The 14,213-nt window shown below is 43.9% G+C and overlaps 1 long non-coding RNA gene across 1 annotated transcript; it reads left to right on the forward strand.

Annotated features, from left to right (window-relative positions):
• The first annotated feature begins 566 nt into the window (after window positions 1-566).
• On the forward strand, window positions 567-14,190 carry LOC123743437 (uncharacterized). The gene is made up of 2 exons (XR_006770224.1): window positions 567-619; window positions 12,437-14,190. It is a non-coding gene; the product is annotated as an uncharacterized lncRNA (long non-coding RNA).
• Window positions 14,191-14,213: the final 23 nt, after the last annotated feature.

Raw genomic sequence — 14,213 nt, forward strand, 5'->3', positions numbered from 1 at the left:
GAGCCATGTATAAATAGGGGGAGTATGGTAGAGCAGGCGATAGAACAGGTTAGGATAATTACTTAAACAAAACAAAAAAAATCGTAGAATATCCATTCCAACATTTGGAAATGGACTTAGTGAACTATTCCGAATTGAGGGGAAGAAGGGGTGTTTAACAATAAGTATAGCAAATGGGTAGAAGCGTTCCCAACATACTTGGTGGACATGATTATGGTAGCTAGAATATTAGGTCAAGATATTATCCCTAGAGTTGGTTTACTAGGATCTATCTCTTTAAAGGATGGATGACATTTTAGCTAATCAGGTAGAGCCTATAGAATGCCAGAGTTAGAGATACCAGAACAGGTAGACATAGAAGTTGAAGTAATACTAACAGAACACATGAGAAGACTGTTAACCAAACCCGTATGTCCAAGAATGTGTCCAACAGGTGAATTACAGGAGAAGGTGATTCACTCAATCCAACCAGGAGACTGGGTGTGGATCCAGTCCCTGAGGAGAAAAGACGGGAAGCAGCCCCGTTGGGAAGGCCCATACCAGGTTCTGTTAAACCATTGCCTTTGCCATAAGAAAAGCTGAGAGAGTCACTTGGGTCCACGTTATCCACTGCAAGAAGGTATGTACACATATGAGCACTGCTGATCACACAGAGTTAGGAGAAGAACCGAGTACCAACAGGGTCCGGGGGTTACCTCCTTAACCTCTATGGGCTAGGTGGGACGCTAGCGTGCCACCCGTGGTGCACTCCATCAACAGCAGGTGCATTTCAAGAGCGGCAAATTTGAATCCAAATAAATGTCAAAATTCAAATTTTTCTAAAATACAACTATGTTACACCATTTGAAAGATAAACATCTCCTTAATCTAACCACGTTTTACGATTTCAAAAAGGTTTTACGGCGAAAGCATAAATTTAGAGTATGTTAGGACAGTACATTTACAAGAGTTGTGTGTAATGTTTTGTCAAGTCAAAGACAGGGTCACCAAAACCATAAAACCAGCTAAAATGATGCACTAACCTTTTACAATCTCCATCAGATGACACTCCTAGGACTAAAAATGCATGCATTGTCTATCAAGTTCATATTTATATCCTAAAACAGCGTTTTACTATGGCATTGATGTTGAGGAAATCGTTTCCCTCCAATAACCGGCAGTCAAGTCAGCGTCACAAATTAAATAATTAAAATTAGAAAACATTGGTAAAATATTATATTGTCATTTAAAGAATTATAGATTTACATCTCTTGAACGCAATCAACTTGCCAGATTTAAAAATAACCTTACTGGGAAATCACACTTTGCAATAATCTGAGCACTGCGCCCAGAAAAATACGCGTTGCGATACAGACTAGACGTCATGTTGGGGAGATCTAAAATACTATGTAAATAATCCATTACCTTTGATTCTCTTCATCAGATGTCACTTCCAGGTATCACAGGTCCATAACGAATGTAGTTTTGTTCAAAAAAGCTCATCATTTATGTCCAAAAATCTCCGTCTTGTTAGCACATGATCTAAGCCAGCCGGACTTCTCGTCATGAACGAGGGGAAAAAAATATATTTACGTTCGTTCAAACATGTCAAACGTTGTATAGCATAAATCATTAGGGCCTTTTTTAACCAGAACATGAATAATATTCAAGGTGGACGAATGCATACTCTTTTATAACGTATTGGAACGAGGGTACCCAACATGAACTCGCGCGCCAGGTGTCTAATGGGACATCATCGTTCCATGGCTCTTGTTCGGTCAGATCTCCCTCCAGAAGACTCAAAACACTTTGTAAAGGCTGGTGACATCTAGTGGAAGCAATAGGAAGTGCCAAAATATTCCTCAGCCCCTGTGTTTTTCAATGGGATAGGTTTAAAGGCAATACAACACATCAGGTATCCACTTCCTGTCAGAAAATGTCAGGGTTTTGCCTGCCAAATGAGTTCTGTTATACACAGACACCATTCAAACAGTTTTAGAAACTTTAGAGTGTTTTCTATCCATATATAATAAGTATATGCATATTCTAGTTACTGGGTAGGATTAGTAACCAGATTAAATCGGGTACATTTTTTTTGTCCAGAATTGCAAATGCTGCCCCCTAGCCCTAACAGGTTAACGAAGATTCCCTATCCTGACCGTTCATCACTGTGTGTGCTCCTAGAGGTGTGAGTATGGGGTGGTACCTAGCAGATCGACTAAGGGCAGGAGAGGGTTGGCGGTTTTTTGGAAGAGTAGAGACTCTGAGCTGCATCATAGTCTAATCTTTCTGATACATTCAGATCCACCACCTTCCGGTTCTAATCATACGACACCATTGTCATTTATAAGAATGAAAAGTATATAATACACTGATGAGTGACGTACAGAATGAGGAATCAAAAAAGATCAGGATGTAGGTTTAAGGTAAACATTAAACAATTTCCTGGGGAAGCAGACAACTGTACAGGAATTGGGGTTGGCCAGATTGAAGTACTAAGCCAACCCACCTCGGTTCACCTTAACTCCTGATGAGTACCAGTGTTATAGATACAAGAATGGCACCGAGAACTTAGATGATTTTAATGGCTGCAAGTAATCGTTAATGTGACTGACTTAGGTTTGAAAGATGAATAGAAATGTTTTAACCTCACAGCACCTATAACTGATGAAGGGTGGGCTAGTACCAGCAAAGGACGCATACGACAGAAATTACCACAAAGGGTGGTTAGGAACTTGCGCCCTGGGGTTATAGGTCCAACTAGTTCGAATTAGTCATCAGAGGCCAGTTATAGGAGGCTAAAGTAGGCACAGGAGGAGTGTTGAGACTTCTAGCTCACTCAGGAAAAAACAAATATATATATATATAAGAGAAGCAAATGGGTCTGATGTGTTCAATTAAATGGGGAACGAGTGATTTCTTTAAGTTTCTTAGATGCTCAGATATGTTACGTTATGTGCGCATGCGCAGCTTCACTAGAGACTTAAATTACAGCACCTGGTAATCACTTGACCGCAGACAATCATCAGGAGCACACAGCCCGTTGGTATGTAACTGCAAACTACTCAGTCTAGCATTAATGTTTAAGTCACTTATATGTTTGTGCACTGAACGTTTACCTCACTGTGTTGGTGTTAGTTGGCCGGGAGTAACTTGTAGCTCGCTGGGTGCGGTAGCTCAGCGACCCAGATGCTATATAGCATTAGGCTATTATTATCAGCCATTTGCATTGTGCTGATTGTTCAGAGCACTCTGCTGGTTTCTGGTGGCGGTGGTGATAGGGGTGGTTTGGTTCGGTGATCCATGGTGGAGTGCCGCATTATGTTGCGTTTGTGCATGTGTAAATCCTTTGGACGAGGCATGTGGTGGCATGGGTTCTGTGTCCTGTGACAGCGTCCATAACAACCTGTGACGGCAGAGTCACTGTGCGCATGCTCCTCTGGCGCTGGGCATTCTGAGTGATGTAGTCGGTGCTGTTTTAAGCCAGATTTGCCACATCTTTGATGGTGTTGCAGGCTTATTTGATTTTCCATTATTATATTACTTGAATAATATATTATATCTTAATAATATATTGTCATTATTTATTTGTTGTATTTCAGGTTTATGACCTGTGGTCATTTGATTTAAAATAAAATGAAGGACAAAACACGAGTCATGACATTGTGTGCTTCCTGGTGAGCCTTTTCGAAGGGCTAAATAACGAAAAATCCGAACAGTCATAAACCACGGTTCTCCTTTACATGGATAATGCAAGGGCTAGAACATTCGTCACGAGACTAACTTCTGATAAGCAAACAGTCCACCCATAACGCTGTCTGCTCATCTGTTGACTTACTAGGCAAATCATTAATGAGTGAAAGCCAAGAAGAGGATATAGTCTACAGTTAAAGGACTACTTAAAACCCAGTTGGAAGAAAACACTTGAGCTTGAGTTAGACGCTAGAAAACTTTGCAAGATGGCAGCATCAGAGGAGGAGCTGGAGAGGCTAAAACATAAGCGGTCAGCAGCCCAGACTGCGTTCACTAGAAGAGCAAATTACCTCACCTCCAGAGCTAGTGCACTGGGGGAAAGTGAAATGAGAAGTGAGTGGAGGAACTTTAAAGTGGATCACTCCAGAGTCAGAGATGCAGGGTTTGAGTATGCCACGGTCCTGAGAGAAGTGGACGATGATGAAGCCAAAAATAAGGCGGAGAACATTGACGGAAAAACAGCAGAATGTGACTGTAAGTTTGATGAAACTGAACAAATCATCCTGATCAGCTTCTGGACAAGGTTCGCTGAGGCGGAAATTACCACCCTCACTGAAGAGGCTGGATCAGCCATGGACCAGGCCGAGGACACCGATCACCACCATATGACCAGGAGGGAATGTGAATTGATTCATAGGAACCTGGAACGGGAGGTCAACAACTTTGAACGAGGATTGGATGAGTGGAAAGATTTGATCCCTCGGTCCAAGGCAGAGTCAAAGGACCAGATCCGGAAGTTGAAGAAAAGGTGTGAAAAACTGTGGGATGAGTGGGCATGGAAAGGCGGTTCTCAATCCGACGAAGAGAAACTGGGAAAAGTGAAAATTGTGGAGCAGGAGGAGCCAGTTGGGACTTACTACAGGCCCCAGATCAGCCTAGAACGTGCACGCTTGCTGGTAATATGAGGGATTACTACCGCCGGAAAGCTGAATGGGAGGACTTGCAACGTCTGGGAAACCCTCATGGATTGGAAAATGTGAGAAAATTCCATCTCTTGTGAAGCCTAGATGAAAAAGTCAAGAGGGACCTCGTATTGTCCAGCTGTGGATCCGCCAACGACGCACATGTGGAGACAACGAGCACGGAGGTAGGCTGTTCGCCTGCAAGGTCTTCAAGAAGCTCAATCTGACAGGCAAGAAGGCTCAGCTTAGGCGAGCAGGAGCATGCTTTAACCTGTTAGGGCTAGGGGGCAGTATTGACACGCCCGGATAAAAAACGTACCCGATTTAATCTGGTTACTACTCCTGCCCAGTAACTAGAATATGCATATAATTATTGGCTTTGGATAGAAAACACCCTAAAGTTTCTAAAACTGTTTGAATGGTGTCTGTGAGTATAACAGAACTCATATGGCAGGCAAAAACCTGAGAGGATTCTATATGGGAAGTGGCCTGTCTGACAAGTTGTTGTTCATCTGGGCTCTTTTTATTGAAGACTGAGGATCTTTGCTCTAACGTGACACTTCCTACGGCTCCCATAGGCTCCCAGAGCCCGGGAAAAAGCTGAACAATATCGAGGCAGCCTCTGGCTGAAACACATTATCGCTTTTGGCAAGTGGCCGATCAGAGTACTATGGGCTTAGGCGCGTGCACGAGACGACCCCGTGCTTTATTTTCTTTCGTCTGTTTACCTAAAACGCAGATTCCCGGTCGGAATATTATCGCTATTTTACGAGAATAATGGCATAAAAATGGATTTTACACAGCGGTTGACATGCTTCGAAGTACGGTAATGGAATATTTCGAATTTTTTTGTCACGAAGTGCGCCATGCTCGTAACCCTTATTTACCCTTTCGGATAGTGTCTTGAACGCACGAACAAAACGCCGCTATTTGGATATAACTATGGATTATTTTGAACCAAACCAACATTCGTTATTGAAGTAGAAGTCCTGGGAGTGCATTCTGACGAAGAACACCAAAGGTAATAACATTTTTCTTATAGTAAATCTGACTTTAGTGAGTGCTAAACTTGCTGGGTGTCTAAATAGCTAGCTCTGTGATGGCGGGCTATCTACTCAGAATATTGCAAAATGTGCTTTCACCGAAAAGCTATTTTAAAATCGGACATATCGAGTGCATAGAGGAGTTCTGTATCTATAATTCTTAAAATAATGTTATGCTTTTTGTGAACGTTTATTGTGAGTAATTTAGTAAATTCACCGGAAGTTTGCTAGTTCTGAACGTCACATGCTAATGTAAAAAGCTGGTTTTTGATATAAATATGAACTTGATTGAACAAAACATGCATGTATTGTATAACATAATGTCCTAGGTGTGTCATCTGATGAAGATCAAAGGTTAGTGCTGCATTTAGCTGTCTTCTGGGTTTTTGTGACATATGCTAGCTTGAAAAATGGGTGTGTGATTATTTCTGGCTGGGTACTCTGCTGACATAATCTAATGTTTTGCTTTCGTTGTAAAGCCTTTTTGAAATCGGACAGTGTGGTTAGATTAACGAGAGTCTTGTCTTTAAAATGGTGTAAAATAGTCATATGTTTGAGAAATTGAAGTAATAGCATTTCTAAGGTATTTGAATAACGCGCCACAGGATTCCACTGGCTGTTACGTAGGTGGGACGATTTCGTCCTGCCGGCCCTAGAGAGGTTAAGTGCTTGCGCCTTCATGGTGACGATGGCGGCTGCACACAAAAGTATCTATGCTCAAAGGATGACTGTCAGAAAGAGGGCTCTTCAGACCACAATTACTTGCTCTGTCCAAAGTCACAGATCAAGAAGAAAGAGGAAAAGAGCGGAGAGCAGAGCGATGCAAAATTGGGGGAAAGGGGGCTTGGACTAACCAACAAACAGGAGGAGCTCCTTGCCAAACTTTCTCCAGAGCTGCAAGCAGAGTTCAAAGAAGCCTTTTCAAATAAGATCACGACAGAAGTGTGTGCTAGCATTGGTTGTGAGCCAAAAGAGTGCCCTGTCATAATGATGCTGTTGGATGTGATGACAAACTCTGGCCAGCTGGTCGGTACGTTGATTGATCTCGCTTCAGATACTAATTATATCTCAAATAAAGCAGCAGAGCGTCTCAAGCTAAATGGTGAGAACATTAAGTTGATTGTCCAAGGTGTTGGAGGGATGGAGAAAACCATTACTACCATGAAGTATACCCTGAGGCTGAGAGTAAAAACTCCCAGAGGTACAATAGCAGAGCACAAACTCCTCTGTTACGGCTTGGAAGATGTTGCAAAGGTGAACCAAGCTGTCACGCCACAGCAACTGCAGAAGTTCTTTCCAAATGTTCAACTCAAGGACTTGGTCCGGCCCGAAAAGATCGACCTGTTGATTAGCCACAGGGAGGGTCGCCTGGTCCCACAGCCAGTCAGAGTAGTTGAGACCTCGTCCTCTGGGATGGTCCCCTTGGGAAGACTGTTGGTGACCTCTTTGAAGTGATAGACCTAGCAGTGCACAGGTCTGAAACACATTTCGCTAGGTCAATGAGAACAGCTTCAAGGGCGTACAAAGAGATTCTCGTGAAGACGGGAGGACCCAGTGGAGTTTCGGTGGAAGAAGACGCAATCCTCCGAAACACTGCAACTACCAACAAAGAAGTTTTTGAATGGTTCAAGTGGGACAGTATTAGCACCGCCTGTGATCCTCAGTGTGGTGGCTGCAGATGCGGTAGGTGCCCCCCTGGAGGCAAGGAAATGACCCTAGGAGAGGAAAAAGATTGAGAACATAAAGGAATGTCTCACCTACGTGCAAGCTGACAAGCACAGCGAATCCCCTCACTGGAACGCAGCTTACCCGTGGAAAGGAGACCCCACAACGCTGCCTGACTATCGACGTGCAGTAGAAGCGACCTTTTTAAACACTGAGAAACGACTGGAGAGGGAGCCGGAATGGAAGGCTGCGTACAGAGAGCAAATCCATGATATGGTCTCAAGAGGGGCTGCCGTTAAAGGCACCCAGGAGGAAATCGATAGCGGGAAGGGACCTAAGTGGTATATCAGTCATTTAGTTGCTCCTAATCCTCACTCAACCACTACCCCTGTAAGAATTGTCTGGAACAGTAGCCAAGAATTCATGGGAATAAGTTTAAATGACCTACTGTACAAGGGTCCTCATGTCCTAAATCAGATAAGGGGCGTGCTTCTGAGATTCAGGACTGGGTTGTACGCCGCCCTGGGCGATGTGAAAAAAAATTTACAACTCTGTCTGGCTAGAAAACAAAGAAGTACACCTCCATGGTTTCCTCTGGAGAGACAATCCTGAGGAGGTGATCGAAGTCTTTGCTGTCGTCAGGGTCAACATTGGCGATAAACCTGCTGGTTGTATTGCCCAGGTGGCAATGAGAGAAACAGCCAACCTGCCCCAGTTTGCAGCCATGGTTGAGGAGCGCAGAGTTGTGGTAGAAGATAGTTATGTGGATGACATCTTGACGTCCCACAATGACTTGCAGATACTGGAGAAAATCACCAAAGGAGTGGAAAAGATCTTAAAGGCTGGAGGCTTCTCCCTTAAGCCATGGGTCTTATCAGGCCAAAGTGGGAGGTCCGCAACCACAAATGATGCCAGTATCAGTAAGACAACTGTGAGTGTGCCCAAAACGCTGGTGTTACCCAACCAGATGCGGGACGAAGAGAGCAAAGCACTTGGAGTCGGCTATGAACCAGAGACCGACAAACTTTGTGTGATGACCTCTGTAAATTTCTCAAAGAAGAGAGGAAAGATGAGAACAGGAGTCAATTTGCGCGAAGAGGAAGTCAGAGGTAAAACTCCAAACCCATTGACCCGTCGGATGCTGCTAAGCCAGATCACTGGATTCTATGACCCCATTGGTCTTGCCACACCCGCAAAGCAGAAAGGGGTTATGCTTGTGAGAGAAGCTTACCAAGAAGCGAGTATAAGCAGTCCAGTTAAGGACACTTGGGATGACCCACTCACCAAAACTACGGGAGGCTTCCATAAGACTCCTCGAAGAATGTGAGACTTGCCCAGATCACGTTCGAAAGAAGCCTCACACCAACTGGAGCCATAGGCCATCCAATGGGAGTCACGTTTTCAGATGGGAGTGAGGCTTCCTACGGCGTGGTGCTCTATCTCCGTTGGGAGATGCAGAATGGGGTCGTAGTGAGGCTGGTTGAGTCAAAAGCAGAGCTTACCCCTCTCAACCAGAAAGGAGACGTGATTAAGGCAGAGGTATGTGGTGCTGTCTTTTCGATCCGCCTGAGAAAATACCTTGTAAAGCACTGTCACATCAAGGTCGCACGCTGGGTCCACTTCGTGGATAGCCAAACAATCCTGGGAGCAATTCACAAGGATAGCTATGGCTACCAAACTTTCTTTGCTAACCGCATCGGAGAGATCCAGAAGGCTGGACCAGTGGAGGTGGATTGAGGGCAACCTGAACATAGCAGACATTGTCACAAGGGGAGCAACTCCTGAGGAACTCGATGAAGGGTCAGAGTGGCAACAAGGCCCAGAGTTCCTGAGTTGGCCTGAGGCTGAGTGGCCTGTGAAGACGGCGAGTGCGATAGTGACCAGCGTGGCTGATGACGTTAAAAGGTTGCAGAGAAGAGCGTTCTCAGCTGTAGTCACCAGGCAGAAACATTCTCAGGCCGCAGCAATACTGATGTTGGGGCAGACTTGCAAGACTCTGCACCGCGACCGCAGATGAAAGACCAAGGTCCAACTCCAGCAGTAGAGAGGCCAAGGAGGAAGCCCTGGGGTGTAGCTCTAGTGCGCCTTGTCGGGCCCGAACGATTCAGTAGCTTGTCTAAATTGTGTGGAACAATCGCCTGGGTTCGAAGAGCGGCAGAATCCTGGCTGAGGACAAGCTACCAAGCCTCGAGCTCAGCAAACTTCGAGGTGAGGGGGCCCAGGCTGTCTGTGGGAGAGAGAACAGCAACTTTCCAAGACCTAGCCCTTGCAGCCCAAGACGGCGTGAACTTTCAGGATACGACCTTAAACAGCCTTGTTGTGATGAAAGATAACAACAATGGACTCTTACTTTGTGGTGGTAGAGTCCAGTCTTGGAATGAAGACGGAACCGCTGTACCTTTAATCCCGTTCCGGTCGTGGCTGGGGGCCTTGCTTGCGAGGGAAGCTCACGAAGCGAATCATGAAGGGGTGGCTGCCACACTGCTGCACACTAAAAGAAAGGCCTGGGTCGTGCAAGGTCGGAGGACAGTGAAGAAGGTGGTCAACAGGTGCATCACTTGCAAGAAGCAAAGAGCCCGGCTGTGCCAGCAAGTGATGAGCGCTCTTCCACAGGAACGTACCAGTAGAGCGAACCCATTCGAGTATACTACAGACCTCTTTGGACCCTTTGAAGTGAGGGACGCTGTTAAGAAAAGAACCAAGAAAAAGGTCTGGGGAGTCGTGTATTGCTGCATGACTTCCAGAGCCGTCCATGCTGATCTCATCGACGACCAGTCTTCTGAGAACTTTCTTCAGGCCTACTCCCGGTTCACTGCTCTGAGGGGGCATCCAATAAAGCTATGGTCAGACGGAGGCACAAACTTCTTGGGAGCCAGGCCTGCTCTGAGAGAGCTACACAGTCACCTGGCCTGTTTGCAGAAGGCATCCGTTGAAGACAAGGCTGCCAGAAATAGCACAGAGTGGCAATGGGACTTTCATCCTGCAGACTCGCCACACTGGAATGGAGCAGCAGAGGCAGCTGTCAAGCTCCTTAAAAGAGCTCAACCTCTTACATCTAGACGTTCCGCTAGCGGAACACCTGCTCCGATATCCAATGATGGGCGTGGCGCGAAATACAAACTCCTAAAATCCGAAAACTTCAATTTTTCAAACATATGACTATTTTACAGCATTTTAAAGACTCTCGTTAATCTAACCACACTGTCTGATTTCAAAAAGGCTTTACAGCGAAAGCAAAACATTAGATTATGTCAGCAGAGTACCCAGCCAGAAATAATCAGACACCCATTTTTCAAGCTAGCATATAATGTCACAAAAAAACAAAACCACAGCTAAATGCAGCACTAACCTTTGATGATCTTCATCAGATGACAACCCTAGGACATTATGTTATACAATGCATGCATGTTTTGTTCAATCAAGTTCATATTTATATCAAAAACCAGCTTTTTTACATTAGCATGTGACGTTCAGAACTAGCATACCCCCCGCAAACATCTGGTGAATTTACTAAATTACTCACGATAAACGTTCACAAAAACATAACAATTATTTTAAGAATTATAGATACAGAACTCCTCTATGCACTCGATATGTCCGATTTTAATAGCTTTTCGGTGAAAGCACATTTTGCAATATTCTCAGTAGATAGCCCAGCCATCACGGCTAGCCATTTAGACACCGACCAAGTTTAGCCCTGACCAAACTCCGATTTACTATTACAAAAGTTTGATTCACTTGTTGTCTTTGTCAGAATGCACTCCCAGGACTGCTACTTCATTAACAAATGTTGGTTTGGTCCAAAATAATCCATCGTTATATCCAAATAGCGGCGTTTTGGTCGTGCGTTCAAGACACTATCCGAAGTGTAAATAAGGGTCACGAGCATGGCGCAATTCGTGACAAAAGTTATCTAAATATTCCATTACCGTACTTCAAAGCATGTCAACCGCTGTTTAAAATCAATTTTTATGCCATTTTTCTCATAAAAAAGCGATAATATTCCGACCGGGAATCTGCGTTTAGGTAAACAGACGAAAGAAAACAAAGCATTCTGTCGACGCGGGCACGAGCCTGAGTCTCACAGTACTGTAACCAGCCACTACCCAAACGCGCTACTTTTTTTCAACCAGAGCCTGCAAAGCCACGATTCTGAGAGCCCATGGGAGCCGTAGGAAGTGTCACGTAACAGCAGAGATCCTCTGTAATGGATAGAGATAATCAAGAAGGGCAAGAAATTGTCAGACAGGCCACTTCCTGCATGGAATCTTCTCAGGTTTTGGCCTGCCAAATGAGTTCTGTTATACTCACAGACACCATTCAAACAGTTTTAGAACCTTTGGAGTGTTTTCTATCCAAAGCTAATAATTATATGCATATTCTAGTTACTGGGCAGGAGTAGTAACCAGATTAAATCGGGTACGTTTTTTATCCGGGCGTGTCAATACTGCCCCCTAGCCCTAACAGGTTAAGGACAAAACACGAGTCATGACATTGTGTGCTTCCTGGTGAGCCTTTTCGGAGGGCTAAATAACGAAAAATCCAAACAAGGAGTTTTGACCAGGATGGGAGTAGCTTTGTCTAGATGGATGCTATTGGCATCCTCAGGGAAGTTCCAGATGAATACAAAGCTATGAATGAAATATGTGAAGGCTTTAACACTAGATTATTTTGGTAGTTGACAATAAATAAAAATGTGGCTTGGATTAATGACATATTTTATAATCAACAGAGATTCATGAATGAAACCGGGGATGCAGTAAAGAGGTTCTCTGACCAATTATCTGCCAACTCCCTCATGACCTGGTAAAATAGATTGACTCTCGATATGTTATTGGCAGAAGAGGGCGGTGTAGGTAGAATGATTGGGTTCATTGCTGTACATACATTCCTGATAACACAGCTCCAGGTGGATCAGTGACCAAGGCCGGTCTAAACAATTTAGCTCAAGAGTTAGCAGAAAACTCCGGGGTGGACACTGCACTCACGGGGTGGTTCAATAGTACCTTTGGAAAATGGAAAAATGTTGTAATCATTGTGGTGTGGGCTGCTTTCACCTGTATGAGTGTGTTTGTGTTGTGTGGTTGTTGTTAGGTCCCTTGTGCGAGAGGTCTCATTTTTGTGCGAGAGGTCTCAGGGTTCTGGAGAGATCGATAACGGAGCAGATGGTGAGATACGGACCGAGTCCAAGTTCAGACCAGTGGGACGACAAATACCTACCGCCGAGCCTGGTGGAGGATTCATTCAATTATGAGGAGCCCATGTTAGATGAGACCATCTTAAGAGTTCCTGAATTAGTTAGATTTTGTGTGAAATTTCTGAATCCAATAAAAATAGGTGTTATAATGTATGTGAAATATTTAGCCAATCGGGTGGATGTAATGAAAGGTTTGACTAAATGATTTCACTCAGAAACCTTATCACCTGTTGAAATGTATTCAAAATAAGGCTATAATAATGGGTTAAAAACTATATTCCAATACTGTGTGAGTAAGACACTGTTACCAGAATGAGCAGGGCAGAGTTGATAAGACGACCTTGGGAAAGGAACAGGAGAAGAAGCCTCCTTAAGTTAGGGAGCGAAACTACGGCCTGGGAACGGCTTAGTGGGCAGGAGATTAGAAGACAGGTGGCAAGGTTGATAAGGAATGTATGTGTACTGTGGAAGAATACAGCCGCCTAAAGCTGGGTTGAGTTCTCTACTGATGTGTGTGTGTGTGTTAATATAGAAGGATATATTATAACCAACAGAGATTTGTTAACTATACTTGTACTGCACTGACAGGTATGGCTGAGCAACTAGAGGCTACCACTAGAACCGCTAGACGAAATAGATTGGAGTTGGATATGATATTGGCTAATAATAGGGGGTGTATAAAATGTTTGGTGAACAATGCTGTACTTTTATCCCTAATAACACCAGCCCTGATGGCAGCATTACCAAAGCCCTATTGGGACTTGACAAGCTATCTGCTGAAATGAAGGGTGTAGTGGGGGTAGACGAGTGGAATTGGCTGAATACCTTTTTTGGCAAGTACACATCTATGGTGGTTACTGGATTTCTGACCCTAGTGCTTGTGTTCCCATTATTGATGTGTTGTGCTGCCTGTATAATCCATTGCTTAAGAAAGTCTCTTACAGATGTTGTCAGGGCAACCGGAATGATGCTTTTGATGGAAGTGACCCTGGAGGACACTGAATCCAGCTCTGGGCAAAAGAAGGGTCTGTCTGAGGATGATCCTTGGTTTGCTGTTGAGGAAGTGGTTGAATAAAGCTTATCCAAAATGTTCTCATATGTATTGAATGTAGTGGCAGGTGGATGTGAAGGTTTAAAGTACTGGGACAAAGTGTCTGTCCCACACATGTTAGGTGTAGCCACTGCCGCAAGAAGGTCTTCTTTTTATACGTTTTTTGAATAATAATGTTCTGAATTTATCCTGTGTACTATTTGTCTTTCCTTATGTGAAGGTTTGAAGTTCCTGGGTGGCTGGTAGTCAACCTAGTACAAGTTAGGTGTAGCTGGAGGACTGAAGGTTTTTTGTTATCGTTATTGCCTATTAATAAAAGTGTTTGTATTGTATTTTAGTGAGTGACACCCTAGTGGGTGTCAAAAGGGGTAATCCTAAATTTCTCTGAAATTTCTTATTTGTGGAATGTTTTTTTACCATTTATTCTGCTTGACTAATTCTATTAATAAACAGCTGAAAATATATTCAGTAGCCTAGTGTTAAATTCTGTTCTGATACCAGATTGAATTGACGCAGCCCTAACACAATACAGTATGTCTGAAATTCTTGTTTAAATTATTCTGTTTGACATCCAAATTAAACGTGTTTTTAAGCTCTTAACTGAGATTCATGTTCACTGATTT

The sequence above is a fragment of the Salmo salar genome, chromosome ssa06 (genome assembly GCF_905237065.1).
Source record: "Salmo salar chromosome ssa06, Ssal_v3.1, whole genome shotgun sequence".
Classification (NCBI taxonomy): Eukaryota; Metazoa; Chordata; class Actinopteri; order Salmoniformes; family Salmonidae; genus Salmo; species Salmo salar.